General features: G+C 50.0%; 2 non-coding genes across 2 annotated transcripts; one reads left to right on the top strand and one right to left on the bottom strand.

The window, feature by feature from the left end:
* Positions 1-12534: 12534 nt before the first annotated feature.
* Positions 12535-12617, top strand: Trnal-cag (transfer RNA leucine (anticodon CAG)). Its single transcript has one exon. It is a non-coding gene; the product is annotated as a tRNA-Leu (tRNA).
* A 241-nt stretch (positions 12618-12858) lies between these two features.
* On the bottom strand, positions 12859-12941 carry Trnal-cag (transfer RNA leucine (anticodon CAG)). The gene has a single exon. It is a non-coding gene; the product is annotated as a tRNA-Leu (tRNA).
* Positions 12942-13245: the final 304 nt, after the last annotated feature.

The raw sequence follows: 13245 nt of genomic DNA, 5'->3' as shown, positions 1-13245 counted from the left end.
CACCCCCACCCCAAATGGGTCCTTTACCAGTTGATGTTAGGTAACGGGCCTGGCCCTTTAAACTCGGAGGTCAAGCTCTGTCTTCGAGCTGGTAGGCCTCTGCTGAGAAGACAAAGCCAGAGGTGGACCTCAGGAAGAGTGAGCCCAGGACCTGAGACCAGAAGCAGAGGAGGGCTTGCACTAAAACCTGTTTATACTTTAAAGAGGAAACTTCCCTTGTTCCCTTTAACCCTTTATAGGAAAGCCAGAGGGTTAGTTTCTATTTCCCAGGTCAGGAAGTAGAGGGAGGAGTGCCGGACTAGACGGCTCTTTTTTATTCCGGCTTGGCACCGTACCACCCTCATTTGGAATAGGTCTTACCGCTGCGATTAATGTAATCTACAAACTCCTTCATAGATGTACCTGTACAGTCTCCAAGGTGACTGTAGAGTTTATTAGATTGATCTAACCCTAACACTATATTAGCCGATATTAGCCAACACAATCCTGGTAGCTGGAAGCCCCCTCTGCCCGCAGGGGAATTCCCTGGGACCATCCCATAGCGGATGGCTCTGTACCCAGTGACTTGGGAGCTGCTAGTTGGGCAGTTGGGACTTTCCAGGATCTCAAGTCTGTCCTGTAGGAATGTTTGAGTCACATCCCTGCTGTGGATCATAAAAGGTTAGTATCCAAACACTTTACCTGCCTGGGCACAAGCAAAGTCATCTCCTAACTGCCCTATGGGAAAGAATCAACACTGTTTATATACTTACCTGTCAGTCACAGTGTGCCCTCCCCAAGGGAGGGAGACAAAGACAATAGGCTGGAGCCCGACTTCTCCCGCCCTCAGTTTCCTCATTTGTAAGGTGGAACAAGGGCACTTTCCCTGCCTGGATGCTTTCAAAGGATGCCAGCCAGCCGCACAGGGCATGCAGCTGCTGCTCAGTGCTTGGGGAACCTGTGGTCTGGGCCAGATGTTGGCCGCCATCTGGCTCAGAGCAGCACCACGTCGGGTTCTGCATTGCTTGCTGTGCTGTGCGCCAATCGCTGGCCAAGTTTTGCTGATTGCAACTGGAGTTTCCTTTAGCACAAGGATGCTCATCCCTCCACATACCTCTGGTCTCCCACGGCGGGATCTCTGACCAGAAAGGGGGAAAGGCGGACAGAAAGAGAAGAAGAGACATGGAAGCTTACAAAATTCAAACCTTGCCAGGCGTGCTGGGTGGCACACACTGATCATCTCAGTACTTTGGGACGTAGAGGCGATCATGAGTTCTAGGCTAGCCTGGTCTACGAAGTAAGATGCTGTGTCAAGAAAGATAGGCTCTCTATGAATTCAACCTGGTCTACATAGTAAGTTCTATGCCAAGGCTACACCAACCCCTGCCCCCAATAAAATCCAGAGGGGACCCTGGTGGTGGTGGCAGATTCCTTTCATCTCAGCACTCAGGAGGCAGAGGCAGTTGGATCTCTGTGAGTTTGAGGCCAGCCTGGTTTGCATCTACAGAGCAAGTTCCAGGACAGGTTCCAAAGTTACAGAGAAACCCTGCCTCAATCATCATCATCATCATCATCATCATCATCATCAGAAGGGAAAGAAGGGAGGGAAGGGAGGATAGAGAGGTGGCTCCTCAGTTAAGAGTAGATGCTGCCTTTGCAGAGGACCCTAGCCCAGTTCCAAGCACCCATAACCAGGGGCCTTACATTTGCCTATAACTTCCGCTCCAGGGAAATCTTATACCTCTGGCTTCCTGGGGCACCTTCTCTCATGTACACAAACACACATGCACACAATTAAAAATAAAATATTTTTAAAATCTCAGAGAGAGAGAGAGAGAAAAAAAGGGAAATTCAAGTCCCCTTGTGGTGACAGTCTAAAAGGAAAGTGAAAGCCTCCAGCCTCCACTCCCTCCACCCCCACCCTGCCCCCAAGGAAGGAAATGAGACAGAAGCCAGAGGGTGAGTTATTCTCTGGGAGGAAGAATTGTATGCCCTTACATGGAAAGAGGGAAAGGAGAACGGGCTGCAGGTGCCAAAGTCCCATCTCCCTAGCTTTTGGCAAGTGACAGTCATTTCTGCAGGTAACTGTCCTCTAGGTTGCTTGCTGGGCTCCAGGCTGGTGTCCAAACCCATGCTTGTCTTATCTTGTGCCAGGCAGGGACATCCCAGACTGCCTCACCAGAGCCTGCCCAGCCTGCAGTCCTGCCAGCGGCTAGCCTCACACCCTGGCTGCAGCCACGATGATTCTCGTTTTCTTCCTAGGACCCCCCAAACATCTCCCCAGTCATCCTGAGAAAAGCAACAGATGGGGGCTGGAGAGATTCAGCAGTGAAAAGCACTGACTGCTTGACCAGAGGTCCTGAGTTCAATTCCCAGCACCCACATGGCACATGGCCACGTGGCAGCTGACAACTAACCTGTAACTCCAGTTCCAGGGGATCTGACATTTTCAGACCAAAGCATGAATATGAATAAAGTTAAACATTTATAAAAAAAAAAAAAAAGCAACAATCTGTCCCAAAATCCAAATGTTTTTTCAGCTTCTTTTGTTGTTGGTTTTGTTTCTTTGAGCAAGGTCTTGCTATATCATATTATATATAGTATAGTGCTTTGGCAAGTCTGCAACTTGAGGTTCTCCTGCCTTCTCAAGCATCTTCAGTGCTGGGATTATAGACCCAGCTTTTTTTTTTTTTTCTTGTTTTCTTTTTTTTGGTCTTGCTTGGTTTCTCAGAGTTGTTTTGAACTCCTGAGCTAGAACAATCTCACCACCTCACCCTCTGAGTAGCTGGGCCCACGACATGAATCACTACACCCAGTGTATTAGTGGTTCACTATCCTACCCTACACACACACGCAGAGAGAGAGAGAGAGAGAGAGAGAGAGAGAGAGAGAGAGAGAGAGAGAGAGAGAGAGAGAATCAGAAGCCTTCCCTGGCCTCCAGGATAACGAACCAGGCCGTTCAGTATACATGCGCTGTTTCTGTGATGCCCTGTGCATGAGATGATCCTTCTGTATGCTGTGAACAGTGTTGTTCTCATTGGTTGATAATAAAAGATTAATAGAAGTGGGTTCATTTAAATGTTAGAGTTAGTTAGCAATAAGCCAGAGTTATCGGCCAAATATTCTGTAACTAATATTAAGCCTCTGAGCGATTATTCAAAAGTGATTGCGGGATGGGGTGAGACAGAGAAACCTCCGTTTACAGACCTGGCTACAGATGTTCCCACCATAGACCCCCCCCACACACACACAGACACACATGGCAGTGCATGCTGGGACTTCCCCCATTCCCTAGGACCTTGTAGGCATCCTAGGAAAGTTCTGACTGAGCGGATGAGAACACTTCAATTCAGACTCTTTCACGTGTGTTCACAGTTGAGGACTGGGTCTCTGTGTTCCTGTCTTGGGATTGCATTTTGGGACTGGACTGTCCCCAGTTAAGATCTGGCTGTTGAGGGGGAGAGCTCCCCTTCTACTCATTCGGCTCTTTGAACGTTCCCCACAGGATCGAATCCCACTCTACGCCAGCCCAGGGACTCCTGTGTCGATGGTGGGTTAAAGAGGAAACGGTCAGGTCCTCGAAGGCTCAGAGCCCACTGGAAAGGGTTTGTGCAACTGGTTCCTGCTTTCTCCCTCCCAGAGCCTCAGCCCCCCTCTCTCGGAAGTTCTGCTTAGACGGGGTTGGACCTCCAAGAGCTGGCGACACTGGACCCAAGCTTGTTAGGTCTAGAACCCTGAACGGCTGAGGAAGCAGCGGCCTGCCGGGGGCCTCATGATACACATGCAAAGTGCAAAGGGATAAGGTCTCTGTATCCCCAGAACCGCGGCTCCCCAGAGGAAGGGCAAGCCCCAGCTTGACTCTCAGGCTTCTCTGGCCATCCGGGGATCTCCTGACACTCTGCTGTTCGTTGTCCCTACCCCAGGGCTTTTGTTCACTCAGGGGTCCCCACCTGAAGTGCCTTCCTTTTCTCTCAGCACACACCGCAAGCTTCTCTGCTGCCGCCTCCTTTTTCTCCTCTCTGCATCTTTGGTGATCCCCATTGACAGGGGGATCTAATCTCTTGTTTCCTGACATTTTAAGTGGGTGAGCCGGCTAACCCAGCACTGTCCAAGAGAAATAAAACACCCGCCACAGAGGCAACAACCTTTTCCTCCCCGTAGCAACACTGAAAGTAGAAGCAGAAACGGGTGAAGTACTCTGATGTGACTAGTATTCTGGCTAGTTTGACTTGACACAAGCCAGAGCTGTCTGAAAGGAGGGAGCCTTAATTGAGAAGAGGCCGTCAAAAGATCCAGGCATTTTCTTAATTAGTGATTGATAGGAGAAGGCCCAGCCCATGTGGGTGGTGCCAACCTGGTTTGGTGGTACTTGGTTCTATAAGAAAGCAGGCTGAACAAGCCGTGAGGAGCAAGCCAATAAGCAACACCCTTCCGTGGCCTCTGCATCAGCTCTTGCCTCCAGGTTCCTGCCCTGTTTGAGTTCCTGTCCTGACTTCCTTCAATGATGAACAATGATAGTGAAGTGTAAGCCAAATAAACCCTTTCCTTCCCAGCTTGCTTTCGGTCATGGTGTTTCATCACAGCAGTAGAAACCCTAACTAAGACAACTTGCACTGCACACGCTAACGAAAATAGATAACCACAGTCTTTATGCAAAGGAAGGCCTAAGAGTAGATTGAGCAGAACCCAAGACAGTGTAGGGGCTAGGGGTAAGAGCAAAGATAGTTTCCTGCCAAAAGACTACACTTCCCAACTTCCCTTGCAGACAACATAAGTCTGTTCCGCCCCTATAAGGGGCCACTCCCCATCTTTGGTAGGCTTTTTAGCCATTTGCCCACGTGAGTGACAGGAAATGCCCACTCCCCGGGAATAAACACGGTCCTGCCTAAAGTCAGACCAAGTCTCTCTTTCCAACTTCCATCTCTCCACAGCTGCTTTTACATAACCTAACAGATGGGGTGGCAGAGATGTGGCAGCTGGGAACAGAGGCTCCTTCCCATGTAGTGTAGCCATATTGTCTCTGTCTAGACTTAGACATGTCCCCATGCCACACACTAAGGACACAGCCTCCCGAGAAAGCTCTGAAGAAAGGAAAGCCCACTGCAGGGGCTAGGAAGGGGGCTCTGTAGATCCCCGCTCTTTCAGAGGAGCCAGTTCTCTCCCAGCACCCACAGTAGGCTCCAGGGGACCCAACACCCTCTTTTGGCTGCCGTGGGGGCTGCACACATGTGGCATATTTGTCACACATACACACACACACACACTAATAAATTTAAAAAATTATAAATATGCTAGACCAGAGAGACAGAGTGCATGAGCCTTCAAGAGAGTCTGGAAGGAAAAACAAAACAGTACTCATAAATAACACGTTAGTTTTTAATAGCCCTTAAACATATATAAATAAATAAAACAAATTGATGTAAACAGGAAGGCTAGAGGTTCCCAGCCCGGAAAGGGGAAGGACTGGTGTGTGGATGGGGAGGGTTGGGCAGCAGGGCTCAGGAATAAAGGATCTAAGAGAAGGAAAACAGCAGGGGGCTTCAGCAGAGTGGCCCTCAACTTACTGGGCTGTGCCCATTCATTTGTCTGTCTGTCTGTCTGTCTGTTGTCTGTCTACCCATTTGTCCACCCATCAACCCATCCACCTGCCTGTTAATCTCTTTGTCCTGTCCAAGCCTCTAGGCCAGCACCTCCTGGTGGAGAGCCCACGGCAAGGTCCCTGGCTTCCCATCGCTGAGCCTGGTGGGAAAGAAACATAATCAACAAATAAATTAGACCTGGATCAAGGAAGCTGCATAGTGAATGAGAAGAGGGTAGAACCGCGTTAGGCAGGGCACCACAAAGACACTTTTGAACTGGCACAGGAGAGATGACATTCAGAACCTGTCCTGTGTGATCTGAGAAACAATGGCTTGAGACAGGCCACAAGGAGCAAACACACTTTGTGTATGGGAGATCAGAAAAGAGGGAAGCAGTGAGTGAGTGGCACAGGCCTAGGACTCAGGAGGCTGAGGCAAGAGGATCATGAGTCGGTTGTCTTGGCTAAATAGTGAGATTCTGTCCCAAACAACAACAAGAAAAAGAGGTGGTGGTGTGGCCGGGACTAGTGGTGTAGTTCAGTGACAGAGTATTTACCAAGGCCCTGGTTTGATCCTTGGCACCAAGAAGGAAGTGAGGGAAAGGAAAGGCAAGGGAAGGAAAAGTAAGGGAGGAAGGGAACAAGGAGGAAGGGGAAGAGAAGGACGTGGGAAATGGAAAGGGGAGGGGCAAGGAGGGGGAGGGTTTGGAGATGAGAAGGAGGCGGGAGAGATGCTAGTCAGGTTTCGGGGTGCCTCAGATGGGGCTGGGTAGGTAGCACTATAGAAAGTCTCTCTGAGCTCAGGTTGGCAGTCAGAACTCGCCCTGTGGTATTCACCAGGTGAGAAGGGCAGCCTTGTTTGTGTTACTGGAGTCCCCCTCACAGGCGGCACTCTGTGCCAGGCCACCCAGTGCCCAGCTTGTCCTAACTTATCCATCCTTAAAGGTGGGTAAATTGGGGCCGAGTCTCTTCCCCCTAAGGTCACAGAGCCGACATCCAGCAGAGGCAGGTGTGAGCCCGTATACCCAGCCTACGTGCTCTCACTGGTCCTGATGCTTCTGGCTAAAACTGGCCCCATGCTCCTGCCCTGCAGGGTGGCAAACAAGAGAGTCTCCACTTTTCTGGGCATCTATTTCTAGGGTGACCAAAGGCTTCCAGGCCATGCTAAGCATTCCAGAGAATATGAAAGTAAACTCCCGGCTTTGATACCATTCTGGTCACAGAGAAACACTCGTGGTCCATGTGACCTATTTAAAGTGGAAAACTGGGCCACAGTTTGTGAGATGGCAAGTAACCTCGGAGGTCTTTGATAGGCCTCACCTCTTGCCTTAAAGACTCTGCCTACCGCATCCACTTCATTGTCACACTTCCTGCCTCCTGGGGTATCCTGCTTCCCCACAGTGGCTGAGATGCCAGTCCGGAGCCTTGGCACAAGTTCATCCCTGGCGCCTGATGTCGTCTGCCCTTCTCCTGAGGCCAAGGAAAGCACAGTTTGGAACACAAAAGCTTGGAACACAAGAGCACTGTACCTCTCGGATGACAATGCTGGGGAAAACCTACCCATTCTTTTAGTCTCCTCCAATAACGAAAACAATGCTAAAAGCAGCCCTTCCAGGTCTGACCTGCACCCGACTCAACAAGCTCTCCTAGCTTGACATTTTCTTCTCCCTCCTAAGGAGGCAATGGGAAGAGATCAGGACGAGGCAGAGTCAAAAAGTACAATAGAACTGGAGGGTAAAATCTCAAGTTGGAAGTTGGGCCTGGTGGTTTATGTATGTAATCTCAGTGTACTGGGACTGAGGCAGGAGGATTGCCATAAATTGGGGGCCAGCCTGAATTACAGAATGAGATCTCCATCAAAAAAAGAAAAAAAGGAAAATTTAAAGGAGCATTGTTAAACTAAAGAAAATCTGTTTCAGCCGGGCCGTGGTGGCGCACGCCTTTAATCCCAGCACTCAGGAGGCAGAGGTAGGCGGATCTCTGTGAGTTTGAGGCCAGCCTGGTCTACAAGAGCTAGTTCCAGGACAGGCTCCAATGCTACAAAGAAACTCTGTTTTGAAAAAACTCAAAAAAAATTGTTTCTGCATCTCAGTGTTAGTTATAAAACTGGTGGAGCTGGAGAGATGGCTCAGCAGTTAAGGCCTTGAAGAGGCTGCCTAAGACACCTATCCTAGAGAGTACTCCTGGAGAAACCTCTCTCTCTCTCTCTCTCTCTCTCTCTCTCTCTCTCTCTCTCTCTCTCTCTCTCTCTCTCGTATATATGCACATGTAGGTGCCCTTAGAGGCCAGAAAAGGGTGTGGGATCCCCCGGAGCTGCAGGTGTGGGTGTTGGGAACAGAACTCAGGTCCTCTGGAATAAACAACAACAGCAAGCACTGAGCCGTCTCTCCAGCCCCAAGCCCACAGGAGGGAGGTTTGATGCAGGTAAGTTAGGCACATTTACTAACTGTCTGTCTATCAGCGAGTTACGTGCCTCTCGGAGCTTTGTTCCTTTCATTTGTCGAATAAGGATATATGCATCACTGTGGTGCTGTTAGGACCGCAAGGTACACAGTGGAGAAAAAGAAGGCGTTTGCTAGAAGTTGACTTCCTGCCACCCTTTCCCCTGGAAGAGGGTGTGACAAGACTCCGTCATGGGAATGTTAGGAGTCTACTTCTTAGATCTCCCTGTGTGACCACTTGGCTCCATCGGTGACCAGAGCCCAGCACCTCAGGAGCCACACGGGGACTTCCCCTGCTGCTGGTGGACTTTCCAGGTCAGCCTGGGGACTTTCCTCCCCCAAGCTGGACAATTGCCTGATCAGGAGGGAGAGCTGAGGCCTGTCCCTCCTTCAGGCTGCTGTGGCTGTTCAGGGTGCTGAACAGGGGAGGGGAGACTGCTGGCTTTAGGGAGTTCAGGTTGGAATGAGACTGTGAGAAGCCTCCTCTGGACCAGAAAGTGGTCACCTAAGAGGTAGCAGCGGTGGGAGATGTGGCTGGACCTGAAAAGTGTTCATCCCTACAGGATGGGGAGGAGGCGGCCATGGGCCACCTGTGCTCCGGACCTGCCTTCTCTGTCTGAAGGGATGCGCCCTCAGGAAAGCTGGGGATACTGAAGATGAGGTGATCCAGGACCAAGGGGGACCTTGAGCAATGTGGTTAAAAGAGCAGCTTCATGTCTGCTGTAAGCACCTGCCTCAAGGTGGGGTGAGAACTTGGCCCCTCTGTGGTCCTGGTGGCTTGCTGTGGCAGTCTGTCTATACCCTGACATCCTCCACACAGGCAGGCAGCCTCTCTCTGTACCCTGACTCCCTCCACAGGCCACGCAGCCTCTCTCTGTACCCTTACTCCCTCCACACAGGCCAGGCAGTCTCTCTCTGTACCCTGACGTCATCCCCGGGTCATCCATCCTTCAGCCTGTCTAACCTTTCCAGCCAAGTTTCCCAGGTTCCTCTCTAACTCCCACCTATTTCTCCAAGTACAGCTAAGGGGTCATTTCAAAGGACCGTCAGGACCCATCACATCCCACCTAGAACACTCTGGTGTTCATCATCTGTAACAGAACAAGCTAAAGTCCTTTTTCCTAGGACCCAGCCTAGTGTAACACAAACCTAAGCCTCCTTCACCCTGATTCCAGAGTCTCACTGACCTTGGCTCTAACTTTGGTGCTGACCTTGGCACTGACCTTGGCGCTGACCTTGGCATGCCTTCCCTCCTTCTCAACATTGTCCCCCATCTAGGATGTCACTGCCCCCCTCACCAACACTGATTTTGTGTCTCTCTTTTTTGAGCTCACCGAAACCTTACCAGGCCTTCTCTACCCACTATTTGTAAAAGCCCCTAACCATTCTTAATCACTGTTTTTGATTGGGTTTTGGTTGGATACATGGTCTCACTGTCTAGCCTTGGAAAGCCTAGAATTCACTATGTAGACCAGAACTCACACAGACCAACTGGCTTATGTCTCCTGAATGGTGGTTTTAAAGGCATACACCACCAGGCATGGCTCCCAATCACTTGTGTGTTCGTTTGTTAAATTTTATCATTACTATTGTGGAGACTCACTGTACGTCATGATGCGTGTGATGTCATGGTGGCCATGCATGCTTGTAATCTCTGCCCTGGGGAGGTGGAGACAGGATGATCCCTGGTGGGGAGGGGGGCTCACCCACCAGCCAGCATAGCCTAACTGGCAAATCTCATGTCCTAGTTAAAGACCCTGTCTCAAAACACAGACGGCTGGGCCTGAGGAGCAGCCCTGACTGAGCTCATTCTCTGGCTGCCATGATTGTGTCCACACGTACGCCCCACAATCACACACACATAGGAAACAGAGACGATTAAACAAACATCACCTTTGTGCAGCACAGCTCGGGTGGGATCCTGGGCCCCATCCCCCGCACACTAACTAACTGACTCTCTGTCTTACTAGTCAGTGTGGGAACCAGTGCAATGTTCACGTTTAAAGGAGAAGTGGAAGCCATGCGTGCTGACTTGAGAAGGCTGGTGTGGATGTTGGGGTAGAGATCTGCCTAGGGCCCACAGGGCAGTAGGCAGTGCACCCCACACTGATGAAATTGGCTTGAGAGGCAGGAGTCCTTTATGCTCCCAGCCGCTGAAGCAGGGCCTTGTGGGGCACAGCTCTTGTGATGATTGGCTTTGGGTCTCAACCTGACATGCCTGGGAAGAGGGGACCTCAATTGAAGGATTACCTCCATCACATAACGATTCTTATTTATTATTATTGGTGTGTGTGTGTGTGTGTAAAAGGACAGATAAAAGGAGTTGGTTCCTTCCTTCCACCTTTACATGGGCTCCAGGAATTGAACTCAGGTAAGACTGACCTATCACTAATTTGATGTGTGAAGTCCCAGCCTGCTGTGGACAGTACAGTTCTTACGTAGGCCTGATCTGTATGTCTAAGAAAGACAGCTGATCTAGAACCTGGGAGCCAGCCAGCAAGCCCTTCCTCTGTGATTTCTGCTTCAAGTTCCTGCCCTGGCTTCTCTCAGTGATGGATTGTTTAGATGAAACAATACTCCCCCCACCCCACCAAGTTGCTATTGGTCCTGGTTGTTTATCATAGCTACAGAAGAACAAATTAGACCCCTGCTAACCCAGCACGTGGAAGAGAGAATTTTGAGTCTCAAGGCCTGCCTGAGCTATATAGAGAGGCCCTGTCTGGAAAACAAAAACAAACCAAAAAATAAATAAATAAAACCATAAAAAACAAAAGGGAACCGTAAGATGGCTCAGTGTGAGCCTGACAGCCTGGGTTTGAGCCCGTGTGAAGGTGAGAGCCACAAAGGTTGTCTTCTGATCTCTGTACACACATGCATGCATACAAAAATGAATAAATAAATTTATTTAAAACAAATGGAGAGGCTGGAGAGATGGCTCAGCGGTTGGGAGCACTGTCTGCTCTTCCAGAGGTCCTGAGTTCAATTCCCAGCAACCACATGGTGGCTCACAACCATCTGTAGTGAGGTCTGGTACCCTCTTCTGGCCTGTAGACATACATGTAGACAGAAATTGTATACATAATAAATAAATAAAAATATTAAAAAAAATAAAACAAATGGAAAAGTTAGCTGCATGGGTATGCCCAAGAGGACACTGTATATCTTTTCTCCCGCTTCAGACTCTCAAACACACTCTTCCATCCTTGAGCTAATCCGTCTACTGTTGAACCTTCCTCCCATGAAGCATTCTTGGGTGAGGGCATCCAGTTTTACTCACAGAATCCGGAAGAACCTGGCACACATCAAGTGCTCCATAAATATTTGTTAACTAGGTTTGGTTACATTGTCAGGGCAGGGCACTCTGCATTTCAGGAAAGGCATTGTAAACCGATTCTGGAGGGACTTTGGGGACCGGGAAAGGGGCGTGGGAGTCTGGTCACGTCTGGAATAACAACCAGGGTCTCTGTTTACACACCTGGATTACACATCCCAAGCCCCGAGGATCCCGAGGCAGGGGCGGCGAAACTGTCTTCTTCCTCGGGCCTCTCTACACAACCTCAGACAGATGTGAGGGCTCCAAGAGTCCAACAGAATCTTAGTAATCACGTCTTCCGGGCTTGACCCCTGGACGCCAAAAAGAACTCATTTCAGATCCTCTTCCAGACCCTCAGCACAGAGAGAACCACAGCATATCAGTAAGGCCTCCGGTCTCCCTGCCTGTGCATCTGGGGCCGCCGAGGAGCCTAGAGCCCCAGATGTCTGAGATCCTGGGAGGAGAAAGGTGCTCTTATGCCTTTAGAAATCCGATGGGGAACGGCACCCTCGGGGCTGAGATTTTTCTGGTGCCCGTGAGCAAGTTTGAGGTTTGGGAAGAAGGGGGCAAGAAGGAACCAGAAGGTGACGATGAGTCACAAAATCACCGGACGCGAGACGGCGCGGGGGTGGGGGGGGGGAAGGTCTGTCCTGTACACCTACTGTGTGCTAGGCACTGTGTGGGCACTGGGGACACGGCCAGAACCAGGATCAGACAGTACCTCCGCAAGCTTCAACTAAACTAGATTCTGAAACAAACCAGTTTCTCTGCAAATGGGAAGCTGCGGTTTTGACTACAGTTGAGCAACAGAGCCTGGACTTTAGGACGTCACCGGGTCTGGGAAGCAGAGGTTAAGTATTATGTATATGGAATTGATTGTCACGTGCCAAAGAGACACGCAAAAAAGAAGGAGGAGGAGGAGAAAGAGGAAGAGGAAAAGGAGATGGTGGAGAAGAAGAAAGAAAAATGCAAAGCGCTGATAGATCGGCAGAAAACAAAGCTGAAAGGCACAGCTTCTGCACCAGTCAGAATAGAACAACAGCAGATCTGGTATCTTTCGGATTTTCCAGCGGGAGGCGAGCGCCCTCCCCTGGCCACTTAGCCGCACTACACAGGGCACTTGCTCCGCCCCGTACGGAGGACCAGACATAAACTGTTACTCAGTGCGCGTGCGCATATTGAGAATCTTACAAAGAGGCTTCTTGCAAAGCAAGAACCCAGTTGTCAGGATGGCCGAGCGGTCTAAGGCGCTGCGTTCAGGTCGCAGTCTCCCCTGGAGGCGTGGGTTCGAATCCCACTTCTGACAAATCCATGTTTTTGCTTTGTTCACAATTAATTCATAATAAATAATGAACTTTTCATAATATTCTCGTCTTCGTTTTGCTAATTGCCACCGTATACTTTTTACAACTATCTTAATACGTATTTCTTTGATTTGAAAGTGTAAAACGAATTCAGGAGAAGGAAAAGAATAAGTCAGTAGAAATCTCGTGTCCACCTTCGCTTCCGAGTTTCGGAGAGGGTTACGGGCAAAAAAAGGTTAGCTTTGTCAGGAGTGGGATTCGAACCCACGCCTCCAGGGGAGACTGCGACCTGAACGCAGCGCCTTAGACCGCTCGGCCATCCTGACATGCTCACACTACCTTTTCTTGTTCCCTTTAGTTGTTGGCACTCTGTGACATTAATTTTTTTTTCCCATATATTTTCTATTCCTGTTTGCATTTACACTGTCGCCTTCACCCCCGGCTACCACGTAAACTAGCTTGGTACCTTCAGCCAGCGTCTCTTCCGCTCTGTAGGACTTCTACGGTCCGGCCCACACAGGGTTAAAAACCACCGGTAGCAGGGAGGTGGCCCTCACCTGTAGTTCTTGCTCGCAGTGATGTAAAGCAGCATTGCCTCGAGTTCCACAGCAGCCCGGGCTATGGAATTAG

This window comes from Alexandromys fortis, unplaced genomic scaffold (assembly GCF_014885135.2).
Source record: "Alexandromys fortis isolate MF-2015 unplaced genomic scaffold, M_Fortis_MF-2015_v1.1 scaffold_1, whole genome shotgun sequence".
Taxonomy (NCBI): Eukaryota; Metazoa; Chordata; class Mammalia; order Rodentia; family Cricetidae; genus Alexandromys; species Alexandromys fortis.
This window is presented reverse-complemented; position numbering and strand designations above follow the sequence as displayed.